The sequence below is a fragment of the Ochotona princeps genome, chromosome 29, assembly GCF_030435755.1.
Source record: "Ochotona princeps isolate mOchPri1 chromosome 29, mOchPri1.hap1, whole genome shotgun sequence".
NCBI lineage: Eukaryota > Metazoa > Chordata > Mammalia > Lagomorpha > Ochotonidae > Ochotona > Ochotona princeps.
The window spans coordinates 11,749,591-11,766,585 of NC_080860.1; the positions used below are offsets into that span (position 1 = coordinate 11,749,591).

The 16,995-nt window shown below is 45.9% G+C and overlaps 1 protein-coding gene across 2 annotated transcripts in view; it reads right to left on the reverse strand.

Moving 5' to 3' along the window:
- Positions 1–16,995, reverse strand: part of CMKLR1 (chemerin chemokine-like receptor 1) — a 718,021-nt gene that overhangs the window by 694,157 nt on the left and 6,869 nt on the right. The gene's annotated exons all lie outside the window — the stretch shown is intronic.

Sequence of the window (16,995 nt, forward strand, 5' to 3'; positions counted from 1 at the left end):
GTCTATTAACACACATTATAACACCAGGTAGTAATAAGTGCTAAGGAGAAGAACACAACAAAGCAAAGGCATAAAAGGGCAGAAGCACATTAGAAATCAGACTCACAGTGGCAGTGTCTGCAGAAGCTCCAGAGAGTTGGCTGGAAAATAACCTGTCTGGCAACCTACTGTTTGGCTTCAAAAATGCCAAGACTTCTGAGTGATTTTCTCCACTGGATGGAGCTTTAGTTGTCTCATTTTTTTTCTTTCTTAACAGCTCTGGCTATGGACAGATAGAAAAACAACCCCTGGGACCTGAGGCATGATGGATGCTCCATTCTCTCCCAGTTTGGAGCTTTCTCCTGCTACAGCAGCATCTCTGTGAGCAGAGTAGATGAGCAGATGCTTTCTTGGGTCTCAGGGCTAAAATCCAAGGTGTATCCATTACAACTGCATCGTTGTGACACATGGGCTGCAGGCAACCGAAGCCTTCTGTAATGAATGCTAGAAATAAAAAGGGGACCTCAATATGAGAATATAAAGGTGTTTCAAAGACCCTTGGAGAAACCGAAACAGGTGGGCATAAAGCTTCCAGAAGCAATGCTTCTCCCTGGATCAGATCCTTCAGCTGGTTTGTTTCTCTCTGAGGTACCTTGTTTATGTGGTAGAAGATGGCCAGCTCCCTGCTTGTGGCCTGGGAAAGCAGCTGAGGATGGCCCAAAGCCTTGGGAACCCACATCCACACAGGAGACTCAGAAGAGACTATGGGCTCCTGGCTTTGGATCAGCTCAGCTCCAGCCATTGCAGTCACTCAGGGAATGAATCAACAGACAGGAGATCTTCCTCTCTGTCTCTCCTCCTCTCTGTATATGTGACTTTCCAATAAAAATGAAATAAATATTTTTTAAAAAGTAGACAAAGTGTGAGCCCGGCGTGATTACTCAGTGGCTACATCCTTGCCTTTCAAGTGCCAGAATCCCATATGGATGCCAGTTCATGTCCCAGCTGCTCTACTTTCCATCCAGTTCCCTGCGTGTGGCCTGGGAAAGCAGCGGAGGATGAACCAAAGCCTTGGGACCCTGTACCTGTCTGGGAGACCCAGAAGAAGCTCCTGGCTTCAGATTGGCTCAGCTCCAGCTGTTGTGGCCACTTGGGCAGTGAGCCATTAGATGGAAGATCTCTTCCTGTCTTTCTCTCTGTAACTCTACCTTTCAAATAAAAAAGTAAATCTTTTTTAAAAAGTGGGCAAAGTGCTTATTCTCTCATTCTAAGGACTGAGACATTTGGTTTTAGAGGACTTGGGGTCTACCCCACATGGAAGACCTTGATGGGGGTGAGGGAGTAAAACCATACACATGAACCCTGAAAAGCACCCAATTTCACATCATAGTCATTGAAATGTTCTCCCTAAAGCTCTGAGTCAAAATTATAGATCATCATTTTAATTGAGTGAAATTAGCTATACATTAATATTCATGATTATTAGAGCAGCTAATTTTCCTCTTTATAGAAGCAGAGCGGGGGACGCTTCAGTTGCTGCTTACTTCTTCCTCCCTTACGGCTCTGTGAGGGAGGTAAAACTGGAATCAGCCATCAGTTTCTGAAGGTCGAGCAACTCTCAAGGATTTGTTAATTGCTTTGACCTCTTGGAGGAGGTTGGGTGGAAACACCTATGAATATTACAGGAAGCAAGTACCTAGGAGCCTCCAAGTCTGGCCTTTTGGTTAGGGTAGGCTGCTCCCCACTATTCCACTGTCTCATCAAGGATGACCATAACAACAACAATCACCACAGCAACCACCACCAGAACAAGCAGAATGAGAGGCAGTTCTGTGTGGAGCTACAGCCAAGAGGGAAGGTGAGAACACGGGCAGGTATGCAGTGCTATCCATGCTGAGCAGAGGTAGCAGATGTAATAGGAAAATCAGAACACTGATTCAACCATTGAACACATCGAGGATAATCACAGGAGGGAGAGTAACAAAACAGGATGAATTCTAGGGTGATGGACTCACACCAGAGTTACCCATGTGATATGAAATAGAGGGGGAAATCTAGAAATATAGCAGTGAGCATGTGTATGTTTCTATACACACAGACACATGCATATATACCCACACACATATACATATCAGAACACATACATGTTCCTTTACATTATCCTCTGAAGCCACCTGGGAGCAATAACACCTCAATGGCAATAAATGCCTTTAACAATCAAGATATCTGTTTATAGAAAGATATCTGTTTATAGAAGATATCTGTTTATTTTCCTCTACATAGAACCAGAACTCCATTTAACAATAGTGTATTACAGGGAAAGTACACAATGAACCTGGAAACACTTGTGCCACAAGGCAAGGAGATGTGCCGCGAGTCACTGGGGCCATGCCCAAAGACAAGGAAGCCAGCTGGAAGGGGCTGTCACTGGCCAAAGCTAGGGCAATTTGAGAATGAAAATAAATGATAATAGTAATGGATAACTTAGCCAATAAAATAGCAAAGAGTAAGACCTTGCTAATATAAATACATGAGTGAATAAAATAAACAAAGGCACGAACAAGCGGTCCTGAAGGAAGACATGTTGGAGAGCAAAGGATGAGCCAGGTCATGTGAGCCCTTGGGGATCTTCGTGTAACCTGATATCAACAGGAAATTATGACAGGGTTTTTCATGGGGCAGCATGGAAGGACTATGAAGGAGGACTCTAGGCACAAAAACAGAAGATCTGCAGAGCCTTACTCTCCTGGCCTGCTGTTCCCTCATCCTCGCTCCTCATCCAAGGCAGGTCAACAGTGCCTGGAATCAGTGCTGTCTTCTCCAACAGAGACAGCAGCCAGTGGACAACTAGGAAAACTTAGCTGAAAATAAGCATAATGGAAGAACTATACAATCACTCGATAATTTTTTCACACCAAAATCAACTTATCTTTTCATTACATTTTTCCATGAGCCTTGGGAAGTCCCTTCACATGCAGCTCTCTCACTCGAGGGAAATTTAGCTAAATGAACTGCTTCACAGTAACCTCAATGATTCTGTGTTGCAGAAAAATTAGGGGAAGGTCAGATGGGAATCAGTAAGATCTGGGTTCCAAGTTCAGTTCTACCACTTAATAGGAGACAAAACTGAGAATCAAACAGGCTGCTAAGATTAGAGCCATGGAAGACCCCATCCTTTTTTTTTTTAATGATATTTACATAGTTGATTAGGGTGGGAAGGATTGAGGGTTAGGGGAAAGTGGGTGAGACTAAATTTTCTTTTCTTCTTCTTCCTGTATCTGGGGGAAGGAGGAGAGATAACGGGAGAAGCTTGCACCCAGCCTCCCATCCGCCTCAGTATCCAACCCCATCCATTTTACATCTCTTTGAAATATCTTCCCCCTTAAGTCCCCCAGTAGCGTATATCTGCCCAACCCACAGAACTACAATGATGATAAAAGAATTCTCCCATCTGCACTGTCCAATATGGTAGCAATTAGCCACAATGGACTGTTGAGCACTTGAAATATGCCAGGGTGACTTAGGGACTGAATTTTTCACTTTATTTAATTCTGATGAGTTTGAAGGGCTATAGTCTCGTGGAACCAATGGCTACCACAATAGACAATGCAGGCCTGAACCCTGGGGGCAAAGCACAAGGACACAGTCCCTGAGAATGACAGCTTCATTCAAATGACCCAATTCTCCTGAGGAAGGCAGCCAGAGGGAGCTGTAAATCATACCCCCCGAAACTGAACCTGACCTTCACCACTATGACCTTGCCTGTAGAGCCCCAAAAATGCACAGGACTCCCTGCTCCTTTGTGCTGTTTATTTGGTGCTACTCCATTTCAAAGATGTGCAATCACTTTAATGAGAACATACAGCACTGAATTGCATCTCTCTCTCCCTTCTCTCCTGACACAGTTTTCCCTCTAATAAGATTTCCCCCAGCTAAACCATTTTCAGTGCAGCTGTTCTCAAAAACTATTTTCTGATGGAGCTGAGACTCACACACGGCAATGGGGAGAGCAGAAGGCCCAAAGCTAAAAGGATTTCAGTCTATTTCCTCCCTCTTTGGGGATAGCCAGGGAACACTATCAAGCCAAAAACTATTTCCCTAATACCTGCTGGGAGGCCAGCTGACCGCCACTTGCCATGGTCAGTTATAATTAATGACATGACCAGTAGAAAGCACACTGGCAATGAGAAAGGCTGGCCCTGGGCCCCTCTCTTCTCCCAGTGAACTTTCCTTTGCCCTGTAAAGTGGGTCCAGAGACCCATTTCTTGAGAGAAGATGTGTGGAATTTATTTTCTCATTTCAGGTGCCATGAGGAGCTTTCTGCCTAATTTGTGATCTGAAAGCGCCTGGAGTGGTGAGTCACACCCTTATTATCCCTTTTCTTTCCCTATCCCTTATTATCCACCATCAAGCCATGGTCTCTTTAGCTCCCAAATATAACTGAATTCATGCATTTCTCTCTACCTCTACCAGAGCCCAGGCATTTCTGGGGAGCCCTCTCCCACCAGAGGAAATGGCCTCTGGAAGGTCTCCTTGCTCCCATTGTCTTGAACCACAGCCCTCCTACAAACCACCCAACTCACTGTATTGAACATGATAGACCACCTTATATCCTGGAAGTTAGTGACTTGGAATAACCAGCATTTATTTCCTGCCCATGCTCCATTCAGCTCAGACACCTGTTCCACATTCCCCATCTGCAGGCTTTGGCTACCACCTCCAACACTGACAACCACCATGGCCCTTCGCAGTGGGAAAGAATCCAGCGGCATCTCCCATTCTCATTTCAATGCTCCAGCTCAGAAGTGACTTCTGTCACTTGCACTTGCAGCTTATGAGCCAGAACCAGCTGCATGATCCTGCCCAGCGATGGGGGTGGAAAGTGAAAGCTTCCCTTGTCCAGGAATGTGCAGCTGGCAACAGCACTGAGAAGGATCTGAGACAGCACCTAGCTCACCCAGCTCATTCCCTAAGCAAGGCCACTGGGACCCAGAGGTGGTTTCTCCAGATGCAGAGCAAGGTAAAGAAGCCATGGAGCTTCTGCAGCACATTCAGCAGTCCTCTCATCCACCATTCGCTATTTCTAAAGAAGCTACTATGTGCCAAGCTTGGCTGTAAAGGCAGAAATGGAGAAGAGCCACTTGGGCGCTGTTCATTAAGTTCATGGCCGAGCCAGGGGGACCATTACAGCATTTGGGTGCCCATGGTACTACAACACCACACAGCACTCTCCAGAGAGTTCTGGTTATTGTTATTGTACTATCCGTTTTGCCAACAGGCATTCCCAAAGGATGAGGCAAGGAGAAGCCTTGTGATCAACAAGCTTTATTGGGGGCTTGTGGGAGCTCACTGGTCTCTTGATATCCTAGGGAGGAGCATCCCTTCAAACACCTTATCAAACAGGCAGGGCAGAACTAGGCTTCCCTTGAGTTAGAAAATGAAGAAATGGGGCATCCTATGCACCCCAGTGTAACAGCACAGGTTCATGCTTACATCTCAAGTTGGGGATTCAAGCCAGATGAGAGACAGCCCCAATCCCCACAACCACCAGCATCCTTTGGCTGATGGCAGTGGGTTGTCAGGGAACACGAGTGTTCCCTAAGTGCTTGTTGAAAGAATTAAGACAGAACTGAAGGAAAAACTGAAACTTTAGGCTTCAGAAAAGCACAATCAGAGCGATTCAGAGAGGGGAGGAAGACATGTGTCCAAGTGGCAGCAATCCACTCGCTACCTCTGTGGTGTTGGCCTTGGGATTCATAAACTCCAATCAATTGATTTTCAGTCTTTGTGCTCAAGGACTAACATTCAAGGAGACATCCTCTGATTGGTCATCTTGTTCTTAACTGATACTCCCACCTCTGACTTCCACTCTCAGCCTACCAGAGTGCTAAGGAATTAGCACCCTTTAGGATTAGCTTCCAACAATAATACATAGGAGATAGTGTATAAACACCCAAGCCCCCCACCTCAGGGTGGTGCCTGTTCTGCACAGTCACCAGTGGGATGCTGTTCCCATTGGTGGTCGTCTTGTTAACCCATTTCACCAATGCCCTTCCCTTTCTTGCCTACTGCTCCCCTCCCAAATAAGCAACTTGCACTCAACTCTTTGAGGATCTTCTTCCTAAGGGATGGAAGGAAAGACTTAAGACACAGTGCCACCAATACCCCTTGCACTGGGTAAGGAGAAACTCCCTGGAGGGATGTGGAGACCATGACCCCCAAACAAGAGAAACCCTGGCATGCAGAACAGCAGAAAGTCACCCTAAGTTCCTGCCACACGGCGATGTCATGAGGATAAAGTGATATCGGCAGCATTGTGAACTGTGGGGGTTCACTCTGCCCCCACTCTATCCCCAAAAGCACCTGTGAGGATGGCAGGTATATCTCTGCAACTAAAAGGAAATGCTGGAGTTGATCAGCAAATGGTGTCTCCCCCCAGACAAACTGCTTGTGTCCCTCCAGGGGACAAACAGCCAACAGTCACTCCTCCCCATGGTCCCTCCTCCAGGGTCAGCCCATGATCAAGACCAAGTGGCCACATAATCTCTAAAAAGGACAAACTACTGCTTCCTTCAACTGCATCGGGGTGGCTTCCATTGACAGGAAACCAAAAAGATGCCCTCTGTCCTCCAACTGGCTCTGCATCTATGTCCACAGCCCTGAGGTGAGTCCCAAGCACTATGAACTATTGGTTTCACCCAATCCTGCTGGTTTCACTCCATCACTGTCAGCACTCAGAAATAGTGGGTTTACTGGGAGAGGCTGCATGGAATTTTTTTAAAGATTTATTTATTTTTATTGCAAAGTCAGATATACAGAGAGCAGGAGAGACAGAGAGGAAGATCTTCCATCTGATGATTCATTCCCTCAGTGACTAAAACAGCCGATGCGCGCCAATCCGAAGCCACGAACCAGCAACTTCCTCCAGGTCTCCCATGCAGGTGCAGGGTACCAAGGCTTTGGGCTGTCCTCGACTGCTTTCCCAGGCCACAGGCAGGCAGCTAGATGGGAAGTGGGGCTGCCGGGATTAGAACCAGCACCCATATAGGATCCTGGTGCATTCAAAGCGAGGACTTTAGCTGCTAGGCCACCACGCTGGGCCTGGATTTTTTTTTTTTTTTAATGAAGAGTTCACATCAGAAGCAGTCACCTGATGAACAGGCAAAAGAAATCTTTTTGCGACCTGTCAAACGCCTCTCTCACCTCCTCATTGGCAATTTTCCTGGCCATGAAGAACAAGATTTAAAATATGACTTTTCATTTTTCAGAAGTGACCTGAGCAGAAGTTAGAGGCCTGAATTCTCTGGTTTAGTTAGGCAAGGAGGAAGGAGTTCAGGGGTGGGAAACCACATTGAGTTACCTGTGTAGGCACCAAACCCACCTTCTGTATGTGACTGTATGGAGTTTGAGCTTTACCACCTCCACAAGAGGCATATAAAGGAAGCTGCTTGCAGACTGAATGGAGCAGTGAAAACGAAATGAGGCAGGCTTCATACTCTGAGACTTTGGGCAGACCCCTCCATCTCTTAAAGCCTCAATAGTCTCTGATTTTTCATATACAAAAAGGCAGTGTTATGAGAAATGGGAATGTAAACATTCATCCTAACTCTGACATACTTGGGTGCAAAGATGTACAAATAACCACTGAGGGCTGAGTGTGACAGCCTAGTGGCTAAGTCCTTGCCTTGCATGTGCTAGGATCCCATACGGGCACCAGTTTGAGTCCTGGCTGTACCACTTCCCATCCCATTCCCAGGCCTGTGACCTGGGAAAGCAGTAGAGGATGGCCTAAAGCCTTGGGACACTGCACCCACGTAGGAAACCTAGAAGAAACTCCTGGCTCCTGGTTTTGGACCAGCTCAGCTCAGCTCTGGCCATTGTGCCCACTTGAGGAATGAACCAGCAGATGGAGGATCTTCCTCTCTGTCTCTCCTTCTTTCCAATAAAAACAAGTAAATCTTTTTTAAAAAATAAAAAACAGCTGCTGAGCTACTATGTAAGATCCCTCCCAGGGACCCCAACCTGAGCTGACAACATCTGCTCAGCATGCATTTTCATTCCTCTTACTACAGACCTGACTTGTCTTCCTGGAAGCCTGACCTCTCTCAGTCAGTATTGTTAGGATGGGGCTAACCTTGCTCTCTGGTGGTTCACAGTGAGTCTGCACAGTGAGACTTGACGACTCAAGTCAAGTCAATGAAATTCTTCCTTAGAATGTCAACCACAGCATCTGTGGTCAGAGCTCTCCCTTTGTGCCAGTATGGCTAACCAGTGGGATAAAGACCTGGCACTGCTGGCTCGCCACTGGTGGGCAAGGCCACCCAACAACACAGGGCAACCCAGAAGAAAATTGGCCTTACAATGCCATCTGGTGGATATCTGGACTTAGCCATGCCTGACGCATGAGAACCCTGGGTTATTTTCAGTCCCTTGAGCCAGAAAATTACCTTACCTTAGCCAATTTGAGCTGAGTTCCTAGGGATTTCAGTTAAAAGAATCCTGATCCATATACAGATTTTTACCCCAAAAAGAAAATGCAGGACATAGGGAAATCTCCCTTTGCTCTCAGCCACAGAGGCATTACTGGCTCCATTATAGTCCCAAGCGTCAGAACAAAGAGAGGTCCCTCGCTCTACAGAAGAAACTGACACTGATAGCAGGAATTTAACGCTCCCATGATTACCCAACAGAGTGGTCCAACTAGGACTTACAACCTGGTTCAGAATTCCTTCCCCTCTCTTGCACACTAGCAATCCAGGTAGGTAACATCACTCGAGAGGTCTCCAAAAGCTCTCCCCCGCCCACATGCACACACAGCAGACCAGCTTTCTCTCACCCTCTCTGAAATGCCATCATTAGAGGTCTATCCTTGACTGGATAAAATGTACTAGGATGCATCTTACAAATGCATAAACCCAGTCAAGAAATACATAGCATAAGTTTATTTGTAGAAGGAGAGCATGAAAGTAATTGAAACTGATCTTTGGAAAATTTGACAGATGAGGAAACTGAGACTGGGAAAGGGAGCATGGATGGTCTTTCCAGTAGCATAGAGATTCGCCATCAGCCTGAAAGCCAACTAACATGCAGCTGTGCTCTGAATGCCTGTGTTCCCCACAAACACACCAAGTAATGTGCTGAAATTCCAGCGTCGAAAGTGATAGTATTGGGCAGGGCTTTGGGGAGGTAACAAAGTCTTAAAGGCAGAGCCCTCATGGATGAAACTAGGGCCTTTATCCTGAGGCTCACATGGGTCTGCAACCCCCTCACCTTTGTACAAATATTTTTTTTATCTTTTTAAAGATAATTCTAAAGAGAGCAAAGTCCCAATTCCTTCCCATCCACTAGAAGACAGCAGAAAATGGGCCCTCACCTGACACTGACTCTGCCACTACCTTCGTCTTGGACTTGTCAGCCTCCAGAACCGTGAGAAACAAATTTCTGTGTTTGTAGGCCACGTGGTCTACTCTGTTACAATAGCTTTGGTAATGGTGGCCAAGGATAAGACGCTGATGGAAGGAGCCAGGGACCAAAGATGCTGACTTCCTGAATACAACTGATCTCAGATGGGCCAGCTAGACACACATGCCCCCATGCCCCAAGGACTCTGGCTCCAGACCAAGCCCAGCTCCCCTGATGAGCTCCTGCAGGGCTCTGTTTGCTATTCGCCTGCAATGAGGTGAGAACCTCATATTTTGTCATTAAAATATGGGTGACACCTCTTCACATTATGAGAGAAAATGTCCAGCCAAGAACTAAGCCACCAGCTTTATTTACAATATATTTCCCAGAATTTAGAGCAATTCTGTGCATTTTCACAAAGGCCTAAAACCTGTGTGTAATTTATAACAATACATCAAATTTTACAGTACATGAAACTCTCCCTACTTCATAAAAACATACAAAGCATCGCCCACCCTTTATATAAATTACTTAAGGACAACCCAGTTTTGCTCATTTTGAAAGGGTTGCTTTATGGGGAAGAGTTGTTGCTACCAGTGGCAATTTTTGCAGCAGCTGAGGGAACAATTAAAACAGGAAACAGAAATTGCAGGAAGGCAGTCTATGAGAAAGAAAACCGTCCCAGCTTGACTCAGAGTAGAGTGTGTTGTTTCAAACGTGAGATAGCTGCCCCTCTATTGAACTTCCATCTTGCAAGATGTGTGATCATGATGGGGGCAATACCAAAACCGCCTAAGGGTGAGAACCATCTCCAGTTTCATTCACAATGGTGTGTCCCTGACGCTTAGTGCTCGATAAGCATGGATTGGAGAGGGAAGGGAAGAGAAAAGATGGGAGAGAGGAAGGAATGAAGATGGCTGGCTGGATTGTGGTTATATGAGTGGAAGGATGGGTGGATATGAATGTATGGATGAAGGGAAGGAAGTTAGCGAGGAAGAGGGGGAGGGAGGGGAGAATCTATACAGAGGAAGTAAATGTTATCTGCTGCCACAGTATTGCCACAAACAAACCACCCTGAACATGGCTATTTGAAACTAGTATTTATTACTGCTCACAGTCTGCTAGTGAGCTGGCAGTTCCTCTTGCCTGGCTGAGTTTACCCACATGTCTAGCAGGCAGTTTCATGTTGGCTCTTGGCTAACGGCCTCAGTTGGGACAGCTGGGCACTCTTTCCACTGTCTCTCCCTCACGTGCATGTATCTTTCACGGTGCCCTAGCAGGCTAACCTGGGCATGTTCTCAGGGAGGCTGCAGGATTCCGACAGAGCCAGTGGAAATTCGCAAGCATTCTTTCCTGGCCCATATTTATATTCTGTTTGGTAAAGCCCACTGGCCAGATCAAGTTGTACAGTCAATATCAGAGCCAGAACAGGAGGCGGCTAAGGCAAAAGACACCCACAGAGGGAGGTCATCATCCAGGTCCAGTCATGCAGCCAACCTACCATGATCACAGCACCCAATTCCCATCAGCCCACCCTCACCCCAAGCTGTCCTCCACAGTCAATGGAGAAAATATTACAACATTCTATTGATCTTCCTCTCCATATGGGAAAAGTGAAAGTCCAAAGTCAGTCTGTTCAATTAGAGTCACGCTTATTTAAACTAGCAACTGTAAATCTTAATACCTACAGGGGAGAGACAGGTAATAAATTACCGACTCAGGCCAGTCGAGGAATGCAGTGCAGCAGAGGACTTGCCTTCTATCCCTGGGGGTGGAGCTGCACAGTTAGGACCAGCGGAACCCTGGCAAGAATGCACACCAATGGCCCTGGCTCATTTAATTATTTCCAGAAAAGCTAGAAATAGACCTTTTTAAATGAACTCATATCTTGCAGTTAATCACTAATTTAAAGATTAAAACAAAGTCTAGGTCTCGAATGTATATGCAGGAGGCAGATCCAGTTTTTAGGGTTGGGCACACAGCTCTGATCTATAACAGTGCATTTTGCCATTTGGGTGCCTTCTTGAACTCACTGGGTTTACACATTAAAGCAAAGAGGAAATGGAAACAGGAACCATGCGGCTGTTTTCTTGACCATTTTGGTCCCAGCACTGAAGGATGTCTCACATAAGTTATTGGTTGGAAGGAAAGAAGAGCAACGGGGCCCGGTGCAATGGTGTAATGGTTAAGGTACTTGCCTTGCACGCGCCAGGATCCCATGTGGTCGCCTGTTCTAGTTCCAGCAGCCCTGCTTCCCGTCCGGCTCCCTGCTTGTGGCCTGGGAAAGCAGTCAAAGATGGCCCAGGGCCTTGGGACTCTGCACCTGCGTGGGAGACCTGGAGGAGGTTCCTGGCTCCTGGCTTCAGATCGGCACAGCACCAGCTGTTGCGCTCACTTGGGGAGTGAATCATCGGACGGAAGATCTTCCTCTCTGTCTTTCCTCCTCTCTGTATATCTGACTTTGCAATAAGAATAAATAAATCTTAAAAAAAAAAAAAGAAAGAAAGAAAGAAGAGCAAACGAAGGCTAAAGGGTTTGAAGGACAGGGGTATGGAATTAACACCAACCCAGCATCTATCAGGCACTATGCAAACATACACACTGTCCATACGTGATATGGATTAAATTGTGCTGCCTACACAATTTTTATGCTGAATTACTAGTCCCCAATGTGACTACATGTGGCGATAGGGCCTGAAATGTGGTTATGAAAGTTAAATGGTTCGCAAGGACTGGTATCCTCATAAGAGGAAGAAACCCCAAAGTCTGCCTCTCTTTTCGACATGAACTCACAAGGGGAAGGTGGCTGCCAACCAAGGGGAGACCTCATCAGAAACTACCCCTGCTGGCACCTTGATCCAAGGCTTCCAACCTCCAGAACTGTGAGAAAACCAACTTTTGTGTCAAAAACAGCCAAACTCTGCTGCTCAGTTAGGAAGGCATGAACAGACAAATACAGTACACAGCCCTGTTCAATCTAACATACAGAACATTAAATCAGGCGAGTCACCTTACATGTATGGCCTAGCAGTTAAGATGCTAGTTAAGACACCCACATGTCCTACATCAGACGACCTAGATTTATGCCCTAGCTCCACTTTTGATTCTAGCTTCCTGCTAGTGCAGACCCTGGGAGGCAGGAAGTGATGCCTCAAGTATTTGATCCCTAACATCCACATGGGAGACCTGGACTGAGTTCCCAGCTCCTGGCCCAGGACTGTAGTCAGCAACTGTGGGGTGAACAAGAAGAATCTCTTCCTCCATACCTTCTTCCAAAAAAATCATTTCATTTTAAACATTACATAAATCCTTAATCCAAGGAAAGGCAAATGCTCCATGTTTGTGTATTCTTTTGTAATTTACAAAGCCCTGGGTCAGGAATACAAATTATTGCCTCTGTTTGTCAGAAAACACAGGCTCAAAGAGGTTGAGAGATTCTCTCAGGAACACACAGAGGTAAGAGAAAAGCAACTCAGGCCTGGCCTGGGAGAGCATCTTTCAGGACATCCAGGGTCTCCATCCTCAGCCAGGATCAATCATGTTCTTCCTCATCTTACTTTTCTGCATGCTCCATGTCTATCTCAGCTTCTGGGACTCTCCCTTGGAGCCCCATCCTTAGCTAAGGGAATCTCTTTCTGGCACTTGTAGATGACCACAGCACTTGGGAATTTCCCCTTCAGCCTATGAATGACAGGTGCACCTGTGTGCAAGCCCAGCCACTTTCCCAGGCATGGATAACCCTGAGATGTAACTCCCACTGCAAGTCATCTCTGTGGGATCAGATTGAGGCCACCCTCCATGCAGAGTCACTAAAATTGTGTGCTACTTGGCTTCCTCTCTTCCCTGTCCTGTTTCTTCCACTCCCTTACTGATTGTCCCAGGATGTTATTCTGGGGAACCCAACCCAAGATGAGTCTACTGAAAGACTCATGTCCTACCATTAGGTGGCTTTTTTGCCCAATGTCTTGATACAGTGGTAACCTAAGAGTTCATGGCTCTGGGGAAGAGCCAGACGATGCAGATGTACAGCTGCTGGGACAGCTGGAGACGGCAGTGGAAGGGAAGATCTTTGTGGTCACAGAAAGAGGAAGTGAATGAAGTCCTCTGGCCTTCTTTGACCCTGAGCATTTTATTGTTACACAACTTATACATGTTCACTGTACAAGAATATGTCAACATATTTTTCTTTAAAAAAAAAAAAGCATTCAAAGATAAATACACAGTCAACATGTTATGAGATCGGTAGCCAGGCTGTGTGTGTGCTTTTAGACAAAAGCAGGCCCATCCCACAGACAGAAAGCACAGTAGAGTGAAAAAGGAACACTACAGATAGGGAGTCTAGAGTCAGAACTCAAGGATGCGGATCTTCACTCCACACTCACTGGCTATATAGTTTGACGCCAAGTTAAGTTCGCTTCTTTGAATCCCTTTGCCTCATCTGCAGAGTGGACATGATAATCGTGTTTACCATAGATGGTGCTCATGAGCAGTAAACACATTAAGGAACATAAAGCATTGAGAACAGTCCTGAGAGAGACAACCCCCTGCAATAATAGTATCATCATCACCACAAGTATTACCATCATTATTTTCTTCTTCATCATCATTATCACATCATCATCACTATTGTAACCAAAGGTCTTAAGTCAGACACTTTTGGCTGGCTCCAGCCAACAGATGTGTTTTGTTTAGCCCAAATAATACCTTTCAAACCTTTGTGATTGCTACAAATTTTGAAAACCAATGATTTCACATTAAAATGAAAGATTTTGGGCCCGGTGTGTTCCCCATAGCGGCTAAAGTCCTCGCCTTGCATACACCAGGATCCCATATGGGCAACGGTTCGTACCCCAGTAGCCCCATTTCCCTGCTTGCTCCCCTCTTGTGGCCTGGGAAAGCATGTGAAACCGGTCTGAAGCCTTGGGACTCTGTACCCGCACAGGAGACCCAGAAGAAGTTCCTGGATCCTGGCTTCAGATCGGCTTAGTTCCGGCCACTGCGGCCACTTAGGGAGTGAACCATTGGATGAAAAAGCTTCCTCTCTGACTCTCCTCCTCACTGTATATCTAACTTTGCAATAAAAATATGTAAATCTTTTATTTTAAAAAATGAAAGAAAAGTAAAGTAATTGAGCAACTCCTGGTCAATGTGAGTAAAACCCACAGGGCAAAACCAACTAAGTCAAGTCATGGCTGCCCACCGTGGGGAGGGCAGGGGCTCCCTACTAGCCACAGCCCTGACACAAACTGCTCCCCTTCCCTAGATGCCAGGTACCCATGGCCAAGTCAAACCTCTCGACCTCACAGAATCTCCATTTCCCTTCCAACAAGTGGGCAGCATCTCAGCTCTACTGCTCAGATGGACAAAACTGTTTTGAGGGTTGAATAAAATAATTATCTAAAATTAATTCCTGTGGAAAATTCAGAAGAAAACTAAGTGAAAATCACCCTGAAAAAAATTTCCCAAAGAGTATTTTTTTTAAAAGATTTATTTATTTTACTACAAAGTCAGATATACAGAGAGGAGGAGAGACAGAAAGGAAGATCTTCCGTCCGATGATTCACTCCCCAAGTGAGCTGCAACGGGCCAGTGCTGTGCCGATCCGAAGCCGGGAACCAGGAACCTCTTCCAGGTCTCCCACACGGGTGCAGTGTCCCAAGGCATTGGGCCGTCCTCAACTGCTTTCCCAGGCCACAAGCAGGGAGCTGGATGGGAAGTGGAGCTTCCAGGATTAGAACCGGCGCCCATATGGGATCCCGGGGCATTCAAGGCGAGGACTTTAGCCGCTAGGCCACGCTGCCGGGCCCCCAAAGAGTATTTTCATAATCACAGACTAAGTGTGGACTTTTTAGGTATATAAGAAATTCATATTTGATCCTGATGCATTTGAGTACATACAGATTTAAACTGCTAAATAGAAAAATATATAAATAAAACAATGCAAAACAACTAAGTGAGGAGAAAAAAATCCAATAGACAAAAAATGAGACTTTAAAAAGACCTCCTACAATCCATAAGAAACATCATAGAAATCTAATAAAAATAAATAAAGGAAATACTTCAACAGAAAGTTTCAAATGTATATATAACAGTCCCTATAAACTAATAACCAAAGATCTATAAATTAGAACTACAAAGTGTCATTTTTCTTTTATTCATTACCAACAATGATCACTAACAATGAACAACACTTAGCACCAGAGAAGTCATGGAATTCAAATTCCTACCCTCCCTCTGCAGAGCAATTTGGTAAATAACTATCAAGCCAGAACATCAGGAAACCTTATGACCCAGCAATGACACTTTGGGGAGTTTTTGTTTTCATAACCTATAAAGCTTTAGCTACAAAAATGTTCACTGCATGGGAAGAGACACTGGAAATTGGTTCACTGAAAGCAGTGCCTTTTGTGAAAAGTTGTTCATTCAGAAAACATGCTATTGGGGAGTAGGAACAACGGATGAAAGAGGAAGGAAGAGTTCATAAGAGTGTCACAGGTTGAGTAAGACTTGCCTCCCCAAAACTCACGCAGATGTTTAAAGATGAATATCTTCTTCCACTTTGTGGTTTATTACTCAAATGGCCACAATGGCCAGGGCTGGACCAGACCAAAGCCAGGAGCTTCATCTGGGTCTCTCACCTGGGTGCAGAGGCCCAAGAACTTGGGCCATTTTCTGCTGCTTTCCAAGGTGCATTAGTAGGAAACTGGATTGGACATGGAGCAGCCAGGACTAGAATCATTGCCCATATGGGATGCTGGCATGGCAGTCAGTGACCATCTGCTGTGCAATGCCACTAGGGGGAATTGGATTTAAACCTGGAGTACCTGTTCTTGTCAGTTCACTAGTAGAAAGGTGGATAAGTGGTTTGAATAACACATGTTCATTCAAGAGGATGTTCTACACCCCAGGACTTACTCACCATCAATATAAGAAGCCTGGTCCTCTCCAGGGCACACAAGCCTGGAGGGCACCAAGAGTAGGAACTAAGGGGCTGGCACTATGGCATCGGGTTAAGCTACTGCTGCAGCACTGGTATCTCATACGGATGCTGGTTCAAGTGCTGGCTGCTCTATTTCTGATCCAGCTCCCTGCTAACACGTCTGGGAAAGTAGCAGAAGATGGTGCCAAGGGCTGTGGCCTCTGTACCAGGCAGGAGACCCAGAAGAAGCTCCTGGCTCTGGCCTGACCCGGTGCTGGCTGTGTGGCCACTTGGGAAGTGATTCAGCAGATGGAAGATCTCTGACTTTGCCTCTCTCTCTCTGCAACTCTGCTTTTCAAATTAACAAATAAATTTTTTAAAAAAGAAAGAAAAAAGAGAAAGTGAGAACTGAGTTAGAGGCTCTGAGCCATGTACCACCACCACGTGTTTTGCTCTCTGGGTTAGCAGGTGAAAGGAACTTCTGGAAAAACCCTCATAGGCTGGGACTCAAATCCTACATGTTGATCTGACCTCAAAATCATCCCTCCTATCATCTTAGATTCTTTCCCCTCCCTTATATCATAGTCAGTGTAGTTCCAGAGAGGACTTCACTCCAACTACAGTTCTCCAGCTCGCCACTACAACCTGGGCCACCATCATCTGCCACCTGTGTGTCCGCTGGCCCCTGTGCTGGC